Below are 15,128 nucleotides of genomic sequence, written 5' to 3'. Positions count from 1 at the left end.
TTAAAAATCTTCCAACAAACAAAAGTCCAGGACCAGATGGCTTCACAGGTGAATTCCATCAAATATGTAGACAAGAGCTGACACCCATCCATCTCAAACTCTTCCAAAAAATTGCAGAGAAAGGAACACTCCCAAACTCATTCTATGAGGCCACCATTACCCTGATACCAAAACCAGACAAAGATACTACAAACAAAGAAAATTACAGACCAATATCACTGATGAATATAGATGCAAAAATCCTCAACAAAATACTAGCAAACAGAATCCAACAACACATTAAAAGGATCATACACCATGATCTAGTGGGATTTATCCCAGGGATGCAAGGATTCTTCAATATACACAAATCAATCATTGTGATACACCATATTAACAAATTGAAGAAGAAAAACCATATGATCATCTCAATAGATGCAGAAAAAGCTTTTGACAAAATTCAACAGCGATTTATGATAAAAACTCTTCAGAAAGTGGGCATAGAGGGAAACTACCTCAACATAATAAAGGCCATATATGACAAACCGACAGCAATCATCATTCTCAATGGTGAGAAACTGAAAGCATTTCCTCTAAGATCAGGAACAAGACAAGGATGTCCACTCTCACCACTATTATTCAACATAGTTTTGGAAGTCCTAGCCATGGCAATCAGAGAAGAAAAAGAAATAAAAGGAATACAAATTGGAAAAGAAGAAGTAAAACTGTCACTGTGTGCAGATGACATGATACTATACATAGAGAATCCTAAAAATGCCACCAGAAAACTACTAGAGCTAATCAATGAATTTGGTAAAGTTGCAGGATACAAAATTAATGCACAGAAATCTCTTGCATTCCTATCCACTAATGATGAAAAATCTGAAAGAGAAATTAAGGAAACACTCCCATTTACCATTGCGACAAAAAGAGTAAAATACCTAGGAATAAACCTACCTAGGGAGACAAAAGACCTGTATGCAGAAACCTATAAGACACTGATGAAAGAAATTAAAGATGATACCAACAGATGGAGAGATATACCATGTTCTTGGAAGAATCAATATTGTGAAAATGACTATACTACCCAAAGTAATCTACAGATTCAATGCAATCCCTATCGAATTACCCATGGCATTTTTTACGGAACTAGAACAAAAAATCTTAAAATTTGTACGGAGACACAAAGGACCCCGAATAGCCAAAGCAGTCTTGAGGAAAAAAAACGGAGCTGGAGGAATCAGAGTCCCTGACTTCAGACTATACTACAAAGCTACAGTAATCAAGATCATATGGTACTGGCACAAAAAACAGAAACATATATCAATGGAACAAGATAGAAAGCCCAGAGGTAAACCCACGCACCTATGGTCAACTAATGTATGACAAAGGAGGCAAGGATATACAATGGAGAAAAGACAGTCTCTTCAATAAGTGGTGCTGGGAAAACTGGGCAGCTACATGTAAAAGAATGAAATTAGAACACTTCCTAACACCATACACAAAAATAAGCTCAAAATGGATTTGAGACCTAAATGTAAGATTGGACACTATAAAACTCTTAGAGGAAAATAGAGGAAGAGCACTCTTTGACATTAATCACAGCAAGATCTTTTTTGATCCACCTCTTAGAGTAATGGAAATAAAAATAACAAAAATAAACAAATGGTACCTAATGAAACTAAAAGCTTTTGCACAGCAAAGGAAACAATAAACAAGACGAAAAGACAACCCTCAGAATGGGAGAAAATATTTGCAAACGAACCAGCGGACAAAGGATTAATATCCAAAATATATAAACTGCTCATGCAGCTCAATATTAAAGAAAGAAACAGCCCAATCCAAAAATGGGCAGAAGAGCTAAATAGATATTTCTCCAAAGAAGACATGCAGATGGCCGAGAAGCACATGAAAAGCTGCTCAACATCACTAATTATTAGAGAGATGCAAATCAAAACTACAATGAGGTATCACCTCACACCAGTCAGAACGGCCATCATCAGAAGGTCTATAATCAACAGATACTGGAGACAGTGTGGAGAAAAGGGAACCCTCTTGCACTGTTGGTGGGAATGTAAAGTCATACAGCCACTATGGAGAACAGTATGGAGGTTCCTTAGAAAACTAAAAATAGAACTACCATATGATCCAGCAATCCCACTACTGGGCATATACGCAGAGAAAACCATAATTCAGAAAGACACATGCACCCCAATGTTCATTGCAGCACTATTTACAATAGCCAGGTCATGGAAGCAACCTAAATGCCCATCGACAGATGAATGGATAAAGAAGACGTGGTGCATATATACAGTAGAATATTACTCAGCCATAAAAAGGAACAAAATTGGGTCATTTGTTGAGACGTGGATGGATCTAGAGACTGTCATACAGAGTGAAGTAAGTCAGAAAGAGAAAAACAAATATTGTATATTAACACATATATGTGGAACCTAGAAAAATGGTACAGATGAACCGGTTTGCAGGGCAGAAGTTGAGACACAGATGTAGAGAACAAACGTATGGACACCAAGGGGGGAAAGCTGTGGGGGGTTGGGGATGGTGGTGTGATGAACTGGGTGATTGGCATTGACCTGTATACCCTGATATGTATAAAATTGATGACTAATAACAGCCTGCTATTTAAAAAAATAAATAAAATTCAAGAAAAAAACAAACTAATAGGAAACTTTCTTTGGGTTATTTGTATGGAAATATATTAATATAAATGTTTCAGACATTACATGAAATTCCTAAAAATCTTTTATATGTTCTGGTATAATGTTATAAGTCATAATTCTCATTATTATTTTAAAATGTGTATCTCAGAAATAACTAAATTTCCTTGTCAACTGCATTATTATGAACTTTCATCAAATCTTTAACCGTGGTCATTTTCAAGTCTTTTGCCATTTACAGACAGTTCTGGGTGTACTCTGATGCTTTAGCAAAAATGTTCCTATAAAAGGGTTTCATCTTCAAGGAATTCATGGAAAAGACTCTGACAAGTACAGGTTTCTGGTAACTGACTATACCGCTGAACTGAATCAATAAGCATTTTCAGAACTCCAATGGAAAACTGATGAATTCATAAAAGTGCTAACAAAAGATCAACATGAAAAAAAATTAATTACATGGGACTGAGTGAACTGATGAGAATGATTATAATTTTTGTGACTTCTTGTTTGAATAAAAAAAAATTCCTTTTCCACCTTCTATCCTTTAGCTCGTTAGCTGAGTGTTTTTTCCACACTGTATCCTTCTATTTTTGTCTTGATTTCTTAAAGGATATTTTATTTCTAATTCTTTTCTGAGTTCTAGAATTTAAGTTCCCAGCTTTAAAAATTTTGATATATGTTTTTTTTCATATTCTGTGTAACTTTCTTAATGTCTTTTAACTAATTTTTATTTTAAAATTAAAAAATTTTTTTTGACATGAAACATTTTTCTTTTTAATTTGGAAAGGAGTCAGTAAGTGATGTGGATTAGTTTTGATTATAAGGCATTAAGCCCCACAAACTTGATGGGCGCTGAAAGAACAGACGTGAATTTTGAGGTCTGCATCTGGCTTCACTAGTTCTTTAATATTCAAAATAGGCTACCTGCTACACTCCTCAGTTCATGTCCTCTTCTTTACAGGCAGGATGATAACAGGTATCACTGCAGCATGATGCCTGTCTGATGCTAAGTGCAAGCTCTCTTCTTCTAAACTGTGTCCAGTACAGGTATCCTGGTATCCTGTAGGATGTCATAACTAATTTTTAAATAATAAGTTGCATTTTGGTCTGTTTGTGGGCATACTTTTCTGGGATGCTTTCATCATCTCTAAAAATATTACCGTGCTCCCTGTTACTTCATTTCTTATTATAACTTCATATGAGATTTGAACTTGATGCTTCTCTGTTGCTCACTTTTATGTGAAATTAGTTTTCCTGACCTTTTAGATTGAGGCAGGATTTAGTAAAGCTTTTCTAATGTCACAAAGCTCCTTTTTCTGTTATTTTTATGTAATGTTTAAAAATATGGCCACTTGCTTCCCAAGATTTCCTGACTGTCTTCCTTTCTCCACTTGGGTGGGAATCTTCTCTTTTTTAATCTTACTTTTCCCTAATTGCTCAATTTTATTCTACTTCTAGTAGTTTCTTCACAGTATGGTTCCTTAATTGGAAGAAAATCCGTTTAAGTTTTGAGAGTTCATAAGGATTAAACTGCTTCAACCCTTTCAGTCCTTACTTCGTGCTCCTTGAACTCACTTGGTATTAGAGAGAGTCATTCTCAGTTTCATCTGATGTACTCAAATTGACCCACTCTGCTCTCCAGTAAATAACTGTTGGCTCTTTTGGGGTTCTGTTCACCAGTTGACACAACCCTGTGTACTTCCCTCTACTTTCTCCTGCACAGGTGCCAATACCATGTGAGTCTCATGGCTGTTGCTGGTTTGTCCCCATGTGCTTATACTAGGGGAGATGCCTTGTTGCCTAGTTTTGTGGTAAATGTTGTCCGTGGATCTTTGGTTTTGCTATTTAATTGCTGTGTTTGCTTTAATGTGGGGATTCACTAAGATGGAAAGCTACAATGTCACTGTCACTACTATCTTCCTAGAATCTCTAGATTGGACTTTAAAAGCAAAAATGACAACTACAATAACAAATTCAGTAATATGTTTTTTTTATAATAGGTATACCTAAGACATATTTATAAGGATTTTTTTAACATAAAAGGATAGAAAAAGATATACCATGCAGTTATAAATCAAAATATAACTGATATAATGATATTACTTTAAATTAAATAACCCTTAAGACAAAAAGCATTATTAGCAAAGAAAACAAAAAAACAAAACAGTATCATTACATAGAAAATATTCACCAGGAATATATAATCAGAAACCTGTATTCTTTTAAGAAAAGAATTCTCAAAAATACAGAGAGTAAAAACGGAATGAATTACAAGGAGAAATTGACCAATATGTAATTTAAATGGGAATTTGTAACATATTACTCCCATATACAAAGCAATGATGAAGTTGATCTGATGAAAATATTGATATATTTAGAATCATGCATAAAACAATTACGAAATACATTTTTTCCCAAAGATACATGGAAATTTACAAAATCAGAGTCTGTTGAAGGTCACAAATGAAAACTCAGTAAATACCAGAACTGAAATTACACAGACAACATTCTTCAACCACAAAGCAAAATAATTAGAAAAAAAGATTATCTCTCTCCCCAGATCTGCATGCTTGGAAATTTTAGAAACACCCATAGTGTGTTATGAAACAAGGAAGAAATCTAATGAAAGTTTAAAATATTTAGAACTTGAGAAGGAAAACTTATTTCAAAACTTACAGGATGCAGCTAAAGCTGTAATCTGAAATGCGTCTATCCAAAAGAAAGAGAAAATTAATGAACTAAGTGTTCAACTCAAGAAGTTAAAAAAGAGAACCACAGAGTGAACTCAAGAAGGAAACAGAGAATATTTTGACAATAATGCATATTCACAAAATAGAAAAAAAGAGAGTAAGTTTTAAAAAGATAAAAAAGATATTTCTTTGAGGAGAATTATCAAGTGGCCAAAACCTAGCAAGACCATAATTCTTGTCGAGTTCACACAACTCTGCTGCACCTTTTAAAGATTTTATTTTGTACCTACTATACAACAATGCAGAAAAATCCATGGCAGTTCTTTGAGACCTTTTGATGCTTTACTTCCCTCAAGGCTGCATTTCTCTTGCACAAGGATTTCCTTACATGAATTTACTTCTTCTGCTATCAGGAAAACAAATATTACATGCATAACACATGACAATTTTTAGAAAGAAAGTGCAGTCAAACATAACATGGGACGGTCCAGTTTCTGATTAATAATAAGTTATTCTCTAATGGATTCTTGGTTCTACAAATGCATTCACAAGTTAATGCCCTTAAGTAGCAAGTTCCCCTAGTATTTTTAAGCTATAGTTCAATTTTTAAAACTTTTGAGGAATACAACTTGTCTAGAAAATAAACTACTCTTCTATAAACTGTACACGCAGTAGTAATTCAAATGCTGAAATCCTATCCCTGCAGCTTTTCTTCTTAAAGCCATGGACAGATGCACTTGCATGATCGTCCGCCTAAGTGCTTTCTTCAGTTTTGAGCTCTGTGGACCTCGCTCTTTTCATCTTCGTCCTGGTTTGGGATACATCTTCCTCTTTTCTGAAGCCGCTCTTAACCTGTGGTATAGTCAGCCAGGGAGCAGGGGGAGTAGTTGCATCTGCTGAGTACAGTCTCGAAGGTGGTAACTTTCAACCATTTTTCATGGCCGTACGTGAGTCTGATGAATGTGGTGTGGAGACCTGGAGGACGCGGTGTGAAGGCAGGGGGCATCCTGCAGCATGTGATGCGACATCGGTGCCAGGCTGTGATGCTTGCTTTGATATTTGCTAACACAGATACACTCTTACGTGTTTAAACATATTGACTCATTTAATCCTCACAATATTACAAGAGTGATTCTCTTATTATCCCATCTTACAACTTGTTCAAGGTCACAAAGCTACTAAGCATCAGAGCCAGGATTGGCACACAAGCAGTCTGTGTTCTCAAACCCACTGGCCAAAAGGCAGAGTCTATTCCATGCTCCACTAACCAGAGTCGCAGGTCCTACAGCCAAGCCGGGTGTTAGAAACTGGTTCCCTTAACTAGACATCTAAGGTCCACCTTGAGCTGCATTGTCTAGAGCTGAGTCAAGTGTTTCCCAGGGTCCAACCCCATGACATCTCCCAGTGGGAGGTTGTGTGTCCTCTTATTTATCCATGTATGCCCTCCCCTATCAGGTCAGCCCAGGAACATGATGATTCTGTCTTTTCAGTGCTGGGGAAAGTCAGCTCACTCCTGTGCACCTTGCCATGCTCTGTATCACCAGGGACCAATACTGTGCTGACACCCAGCAGGGCTCAGTAAAGATCTTCTGATGAATGAATGAGTTGACAGGGTACCAGTGTGCTAGGCACTGTGCTTTGGGGAGTGATAAAGATTGTAAAGATTAGTAAGACCCCACCTGTCTCCTTCAAGGCTCATATTCTAGTGAGGGGCTTTTGAAAGTTCATCATCCTCTCAAACTACTGCAGGACATGGATTTTGAGATCAGATCTGATTCACCTGACTGGCTGTGTGGCCTCTGACAAGTTATTTCACTCCTTTTATTCTCCATTTATTCATCTGTAGAATCGGTAGGATACTGTGACCTGCCTCATAGATGTGTTATGAAGATTAAATGAGATAACGCTTGAAAAATTGCTGTGTCCCCAAAGGGAGCTGCCTGTGGTTTTATTCATTGCTGAGGACCCGCAGGGACACCATGGGAACTCTCTTTGGCTGGATGGACCCCTGAAGTCAGCAGACAGTGCATCCCACTCAAGCGTCTGGCATGTCCACCATCCCCTGTTGTGTGAACCTGGATGCTTGGGGAATAAAACACCCATAATTAAGAATAGAAGTTACCTGTGTTGGGTAACTTCGGGGACATTGTCGTCTGCAATTATTCCTATAGGCTGAAGTTTCTCTGTGTCTCTCCTTTAGGAATTCCTTTGGCTGAAAAAGGCAGCGAGCCCATGAACTGTTTCCTTCCAGCGATTGCCAGGACCTTTGCCCCACCTCTTACATTCTGGAAATATTTCTCAGACACCCCTCTCTCCCCAACCTCCAGACACCACTCTTTAGCTTGGGAGCAGGGAAGGTCAGGCATTGCTGTCGTCAGTTGCTTAGACTCCTTCAGCGCGAAGCTCACCTGTGGAATGTACAGGGCCGTCCCTGCTCTGGGCTCTGCTTTGACACAGGGAAAATGTTGGCTAACCCTTCTTTAGCTCTGGAGAGTTCTCCCCAACATCAGAGGCTGCAGGGGGTCTAGCCGAAAGAGGGGATGTGGAGTCAAGTATGTCTGGGGTGGAGCCTAAGCTTGTGACCTCAGACCCATCTCGGCAGCTCAAGTAAGATAAACTTGTATCTGACTCTATGATCTCAAATTGCCCCTCTTTTTAGCCTCAATTTCCCTGTCTCTCTATGAATACTAATATGACAGCTAGAGAGTCTCTGTTCCTTGAACTACAAAAAATAATTAGATCAAACATAAAAGTTTCAGATCCTCCCCTGGCTTTCTGAGAATCCCTTAAGATGCTTATTCCTCATGGTCTCATCAGTGAGGTTTCCCTGAATGCCCTTTCTACATTTAAACTTCACCCCCCATGCCCATTTACGCCCATTTTCTTGACCATCTCTCTCTGTTTTCCTTGGGTTCCTGCTGATAGCCAAGCTTCTAGGATTCCAATTTCTATTCCCAGTTGTTTATCAAGATATTCCCCTTTTCCTCCCAAGACAATTTTTGTCCTAAAAGGCATTTTGATGGCCACTGTTTTAAAAATGTACATTTTTATTTCATCACAAGAGAAAACTTTATTCATTGCATGGTGAGGATCAGATAGGCTAATAAAGGTCCAGTACAGTGCTGTGTACCCAGTAGGGAGCAAATAAACATCAACAGTGGAAGTTATGAAGATTAATTGATATGTATAAAAGCACTTAAAAACTGTAACACACTGTACATGTGAAGGATTCTCATTATCAATGCTAGTACCTTAAGTCCTAGTAGATGTTATACTATTCAGACCATGTTCAAAAGTAGTTGGGACAGTACATGGTCAAGCTCCTATTTCTTTGTTTGAGAAACCTTTCCTTTCTAAAGAAGGTAGAGTAGGAGGTATAACACAAACTAAAGTCAAATCTTTGGGCTCAGCACAAAGACTGCACATATCAGGACAGGAAGAAAATACAGGTTTCACATAAGATGTCATTATGAAACTTTTAGAGGACAACAGTGAAGTTAACTTCACTAAGTCCCTCCTTCGAATGGCTGCCGCTGATGTGGAAGAGTATGTGATTAAACAACCAGAGGCAGAATTCCAGGACCCAACTGAAAAGGCAGGAGCGCCTAAACAAAGTCCCAGTAAGATCCCAGCGGAGATCAATACCAGAGTGAGATTTCTGCAAGCAGTCAAGGATATCCCTAGTACAATTAAAGAACTCTTTGATGCAGTGAGTAATGTCTTCAAGAAATACTAATACCAGAACCGCATAGCACTTGAGTGCCAAAAATAAAGAATTTTTAAAGTATTCCGAAAGTCTCAGACATACTCTGAAAAGCTATTTTGAAATGGCAGGGCAATCAATGTATTCCTAAGTGCCGACCGACTAAATCATCAAACCAACTTGGTGTTTCAGACCTTCAAACCTGCCCTCAAGGCTTTCTCCCTTTAAAAAAGGGAGAAAAAAAAGGGAGCCTTTACAGAAAGCCTGTAAAGGCTTTCTCCCTTTACACGTTAAGAGATGTGCTTCTCAGTGGCAGTGTTGAACTACCTTTATCTGTAAATTTGCAAGTTTGACTGTATAAATTATGAGTCTCTCCTGAAGGGATCTAACCCAGGATGTTGAGTGGTATTATTGCCACTTTGTGTTTTTGTAAAATGTCTCTTAATCACAATCTTGCACTGAAGATTTTATTTGCTATTATCATTTATTTAAGACTTATAAGCCAAAAAATTTACAGTCTAATGTCTCATATAACATGCCTTAAAAGAATTGTAAATATTGGTATTTGTTTCTGACATTTTAACTTGGAAGCGATGTGCTGCCGGATGATGTATTTAACAATATTTGGTGGCAAATACTCAGTAGTTTACATCTGTTTTAACAAAGCGGAACACTCTATGAATAATATGGATTAAGGAATATGTTCTAAGTATGGACTACAGTGTGGAAAGAGCTGGGGCTTGAAGGTCTATAAAGGGGAATTGGAGGCTTAGAGCAGAGACACTGATCAGCCATCATAAAGCACAGATGCCCTGGACAAATCAAAGGTTGCAGAGAACCTGGAGGCTCGGTGTGCCGGCTCGGTGAGTTTGAAGCCAGGTGTCTGGTGATGGGCTTAGGTTTGCCTTTGTCTGAAAGAAAAGAACGCAGACTGGTTAAGAGGCGAACAAACTGGAATTTGCTGATACCTGTGTAACTGGGTTTCACCACCTCTAACCGCAATGACCTTCAAAAATATAGTGGTTAGGCATTCCTGGTGGCGCAGTGGTTGGGAATCCACCTGCCGATGCAGGGGACGCAGGTTCGTGCCCCGGTCCGGGAAGATCCCACATGCCGCGGAGCAGCCGGGCCCGTGGGCCACGGCTTCTGAGCCTGCGCGTCTGGAGCCTGTGCTCCGCAGCGGGAGAGACCGCGATGGTGAGAGGCCCGCACGAAAAAAAAAAAAAAAAAAAAGAGAAAAAAGAATATAGTGGTTACTGCCTCATTTCTGCCCACAAGTTCCTTTTTGACCATCTCTAACCCAGAACCATATAGAAAAGCTATCCTGAGAAATGTAATTCTGGCTTTGCCAAGTTGATGCAATACAAAACCACCATACTGCATAGTGGACATGTGGTCTTAACCTGATGTGAAGTGCTTACCAAAAATACTATTTTAATCCAGTGGAGGTCATGGTACGGCAGATATCTTTATTTATGTATTCATTCATTTATTCATTTTGTATTTAATGATAATCTGCTGTGTTCCAAGCACTGTTTTTTTGGCTAGGGAATAGAGAAAACTATGACCCATGATACTGAGTAAAGTCCTATTTCTACAAAAGTGGGTTAATGGGTACATGCAAAGGGTCTTGGAGGTAGAAAGGGAGAAAGGCAGAATGAATTGCGAGGATGACTCCAGGCATTAGGAATAGCATGTGAGAGGGTGTATTAAATTCAAGGAGCCTAAAGTTCACTGAAGTGTATAGCACATAGAGAGCAATAATGGCAGGAGATATTCAGGAAATGAAAACCAGTAGGATTTAGTGAACGGTAGGAGAAGAGGAGAGGCAAGAGACGAAGCTGCCAGTGTGAGAGATTACGTGGTTGGTGGTTTCACGAACGTGACATGGAGTACAGAACATGATTTGGGGAGAATATGTTGAATTAGAATCTGTAGATATTGAGGTATTGCAAATCATGGAGGTGGAAGCATCCAGTAAGCAGTTCACAGTGTGGGTCCAGAGACCACCAGTCTGTCCTGTTCTTCTCTTTTCTTAGCATTAATTACATTTGCAATTACTCATTCTAGCACCTACCCTCCATGCCAGAATGACGACTCTTTGAGGGCTGGAACCACGTCTTGCTTGTGCTTTGTTGTTACCCTAGCATATCAAGTAGTGAATGGCATGTTGCAGGTGCTTGATAAATATTAGGTTAATGCAACTTAAGAGACCAAGAAAGGGGTGCTTTTGGGAGCACCAAAGAGGGGTCAGAATTTGAGATATGGATCTGAATAGTGCTTGAAGCCATGAAGTAGATGGACTTATTCAGGGATATATACACAGTGATAAAAGAATCCCCAGGGCAGGCCCTGAAAGGACACTCACACTCAAAGAAATGGCAGAGAAGAAAAAGCTGGTGAAGGATTCTGAGAAGAAGGGATTAGAGGAAAAGATAACCAAGAAAAAGTTTGACGTAAAAAGGGCGGAAGGCAGGGTGAGTTGTGAAGATGATTCTGGGCATTAGGAATCCATGTAAGCATGGGAGAAAACAGGAAAGACAGCATTTTAAAATATAGCTTGCTGGGACTTCCCTGGCAGAACAGTGGTTAAGACTCTGTGCTCCCAATGCAGGGGGCACGGGTTCGATCCCTGGTCGGGGAACTAAGGTCCCACATGCCGCACGACCTAAAAAGTGTAAAATAAATAAATAAATATAGCTTGTTATTGAAGTAATGTGATTATCTGCTATAAATCAACATCTACAGGGATGGCGACCCTCTCTCTCACCTAACATCCCTTGAAGACCAGCTTGATGTGCTTTTAGTCTCCCCCTTTTCTCCTTTGGAAAACTCTTGAGCCATATTTCATGAACAGAAACACTATTTATTATTGGCCTCTCGCTTCCCTGAATTATCAACATATTGCATTTCTGTGGCCGTGATGATTGGTTTCTTCCGGGATGGGTACAGTCCGTATCTATACCAATTGGATCATATCTCAGAAGCTTAGGTAGGTGCTCTTGGGAAAAAGCCTTGCCTTTCCTACTGCACGTGAAGGCGAGATGTGTGGAAAAGAGAAGAAAGGAGAGACAGGAAAACCGGGGCCTGGTGACCTTTGAGCCCCTAACTGTGGTGTGTCTATAGCAAGCCCTGTTTCTTTTCTGTGAGCTGGTAAACCTCTTTGCATCTTTATCTCCAAGACTCTTAAACTGACATTCTAAGAAGTTAAATATGAATCCTTTATAAAATTAAGCACACCTACATTGAGATATATTTGATTTTTGTAAAAGTAGGGAAAATTTTTCATTTACCTCAACCCCAGATTATGACCCTAACTATGCAGAAGCTGATGTTCTATAGGGAATATTGTCACAGCTTGAACAAAAACCTTAGTGGGTGTAACACGACTTTCTTTCTAAATAGCAACCAGCCCCGCTGAGTCAATGTTGACACATGTAACTCTTTCCTGGAAGGCAAGAAAATCTGAAGGTTGACGGGTTTGCTCACTCACCCTGCCTTTTGTTTCCTAACGAACAGGTAATATTAGTCTTTCAGTATGATAACATAAAGCCGACCGATTTGCATCACGGGGTATTGTCCACCCTGTGTGTTTCAGTTTGTTCTCCTCTTATTTAATAGGAGCTGTACTGAAACTGGGTAGTCTCTGTTTGTTCAGCAGCCTCTTATGAGTGCCTGCCTTCTCTCCTGGATTGAGTTGGACCAGGGAAAAGATAGACGCAGGATAATGTGAGGAGGTTTTCTTAGTAACATGGACATTCCCAAACTTTTCACCACTCCAAGGACTTCCAATAGGACCTTTGAGATCTTTAGAAATCTAGCCACTCCAGCGTGGAATAGAGTTGATGTCAGTCTCTTGCTTCACTTATGTTGAGATTCTGGCCCAGCTGGTTTTAGTCAACGATGCTCTTTTGCTGTGTCTTTTTTTTGTTTGTTTGTTTTTTGCAGTACACGGGCCTCTCACTGTTGTGGCCTCTCCCGTTGCGGAGCACAGGCTCCAGACGCGCAGGCTCAGTGGCCATGGCTCACGGGCCCAGCCGCTCCGTGGCACGTGGGATCCTCCCGGACCGGGGCACGAACCCGTGTCCCCTGCATCGGCAGGCAGACTCTCAACCACTGCGCCACCAGGGAAGCCCTTTTGCTGTGTTTTTGAATCATGGTATCATATGATTGTCATCCTTATTTATTCTCTGGTATTCATGCTCGTAAACATTGATAAGCACTCTCTAGGCTCTGCTGTTTCATCACCTGAAAAATGGGAATATTCATATGTAACTTGCAGGTTTGTTGTGAGGTTGAAATCAGAAAAAAATTATAGAACCTCACTGTCAATCTCCACGAGTATTTACCAGACTGTATCACGCTCCCACAAAGGGCTCCCTTAAGCCCATCCCCCCATCAGCCCCCACCCCAACCTGGTCCTCCCTCCAGTCTGTGCTTATTTTGGTTCAGGACAAGGTACGTTGTGTTTATTTGTAAGTTTTCTAATCATTTTTATCCACTAAACTGTGGACTGTCTTGGAGGCTCAGTTGTCTTCCAACTCTGTATTCCCAAGGGATGAACCATGTCTAGAACATTAGTAGGGGCTCAGTAAGTGCATGTAAAAATGTTAAAAGAGAGAAAAGGAACTAACTTTTTTAAAGTCAGCTTTGTACTGAACACTGTTAGACACTTTGACACACATAATTACATTTAATTCTTTCAATACATCATTTTCACAGATGGAGATATTAAGAGATAAAGAAGTTAAGTGGTTTGTGTAAGATCCCACAACTAGAGGGTGTCAGACCAGAATCCCATTCCATTTATACTTGCCTCCAAAGAGGTTGCCTCAAAGCAGTTGAAAATTCACCTCCTTCATGACTTCCTTAATCTTTGAAATTTTCTAGATCACTCTTACATACTTATGTTTCTCAAAGGGATGAGGAGACCCCTTACATATATCAAAATATGTATATATGTGCATCTGAAACATTTATATGTCTGTATATAAACATTTGTAAGACAATTTGATTTTCAACTTAAAAATGCTGTGTTCACATGGAGCCGTTAAATGAATAATTGCCTTGCCTTGGCTTCAATTATCATTTAGCTATGAAGACTTTGCCAGAAAGAGTTTAAATCAAATTATTTTGGGTACCTTATTGTTTACTTACTGTAATATCAGGTCATGATGTTTGAATAGTGAGTGTAAAACATCATCATGTTGATTTCCATAGATGTCAATGAACAGTGGTAGTGTATGCTGAAAATTCATTATATAATGGTTAAACATTTGATAAGAAAAACGAACACATTGTTTTAAAATGACAGCGAAGTTGTTTTCTTCTCATAAATACTTCTTCTTATAAATTCTGAATTTACATCTCAAAGGAGTTTTAGGTCTTAAACATAGGATAAAACCCTAAGGAAAAGGCTTCCCTGGTGGCACAGTGGTTGAGAGTCCGCCTGCTGATGCAGGGGACACGGGTTCGCGCCCTGGTCCGGGAGGATCCCACATGCTACGGAGCGGCTGGGCCCGTGAGCCATGGCCGCTGAGCCTGCGCGTCCGAAGCCTGTGCTCCGCAACGGGAGAGGCCACAACAGTGAGAGACCCGCGTACCACAAAAAAAACAAACAAACAAAAAAACAAAACCCTAAGGAAAGAATGTACACCATAGCAATTAAAAGAACAGATTTTGAAGTCAGAAAGACCTGGGTTGAAGTGCTCTCTCACCACAAATTACTTGCAGTATGACCTTGGGAATATTACTTAAATTTTTTCAAGGTTCAGTCACCTTATCTATAAGATGGGGCTAATAATAGTGCATGCCAGATAGAATTGTTGGGAGACTGGAATGATGATACACATAAAAGGGCTGAACACAGAGCCTGGAACCCAATGAACACTTAAGAGCTATTAGCTATTTTTCCTCTTTTAAACTGTCTTGTTTAGTTCAGTTATAGCTACATGATCATTTTAACACAAACTTTACATTTCTAACTGGTATAGTCAAATCCAACTGCTAGAGAGAGATATATACAGGTGGTGAAGAAGCTTGGCCCAGCTGGACTAGAGGCAATCAGGGAAGGTCCCA

At 39.5% G+C, this 15,128-nt stretch overlaps 1 pseudogene; it reads left to right on the top strand.

Annotated features, from left to right (window-relative positions):
* The window catches only part of LOC113620338 (programmed cell death protein 10 pseudogene), a 44,962-nt pseudogene extending 35,684 nt beyond the window's left edge, over positions 1-9,278 (top strand).
* Positions 9,279-15,128: the final 5,850 nt, after the last annotated feature.

This window comes from Aethalodelphis obliquidens, unplaced genomic scaffold (genome assembly GCF_003676395.1).
Source record: "Aethalodelphis obliquidens isolate GAN/ISIS:26980383/991018 unplaced genomic scaffold, ASM367639v1 scaffold8, whole genome shotgun sequence".
Lineage (NCBI taxonomy): Eukaryota > Metazoa > Chordata > Mammalia > Artiodactyla > Delphinidae > Aethalodelphis > Aethalodelphis obliquidens.
The sequence above is the reverse complement of the archived record's forward strand: the minus strand, read 5'-3'. Positions and strand labels throughout refer to the sequence as shown.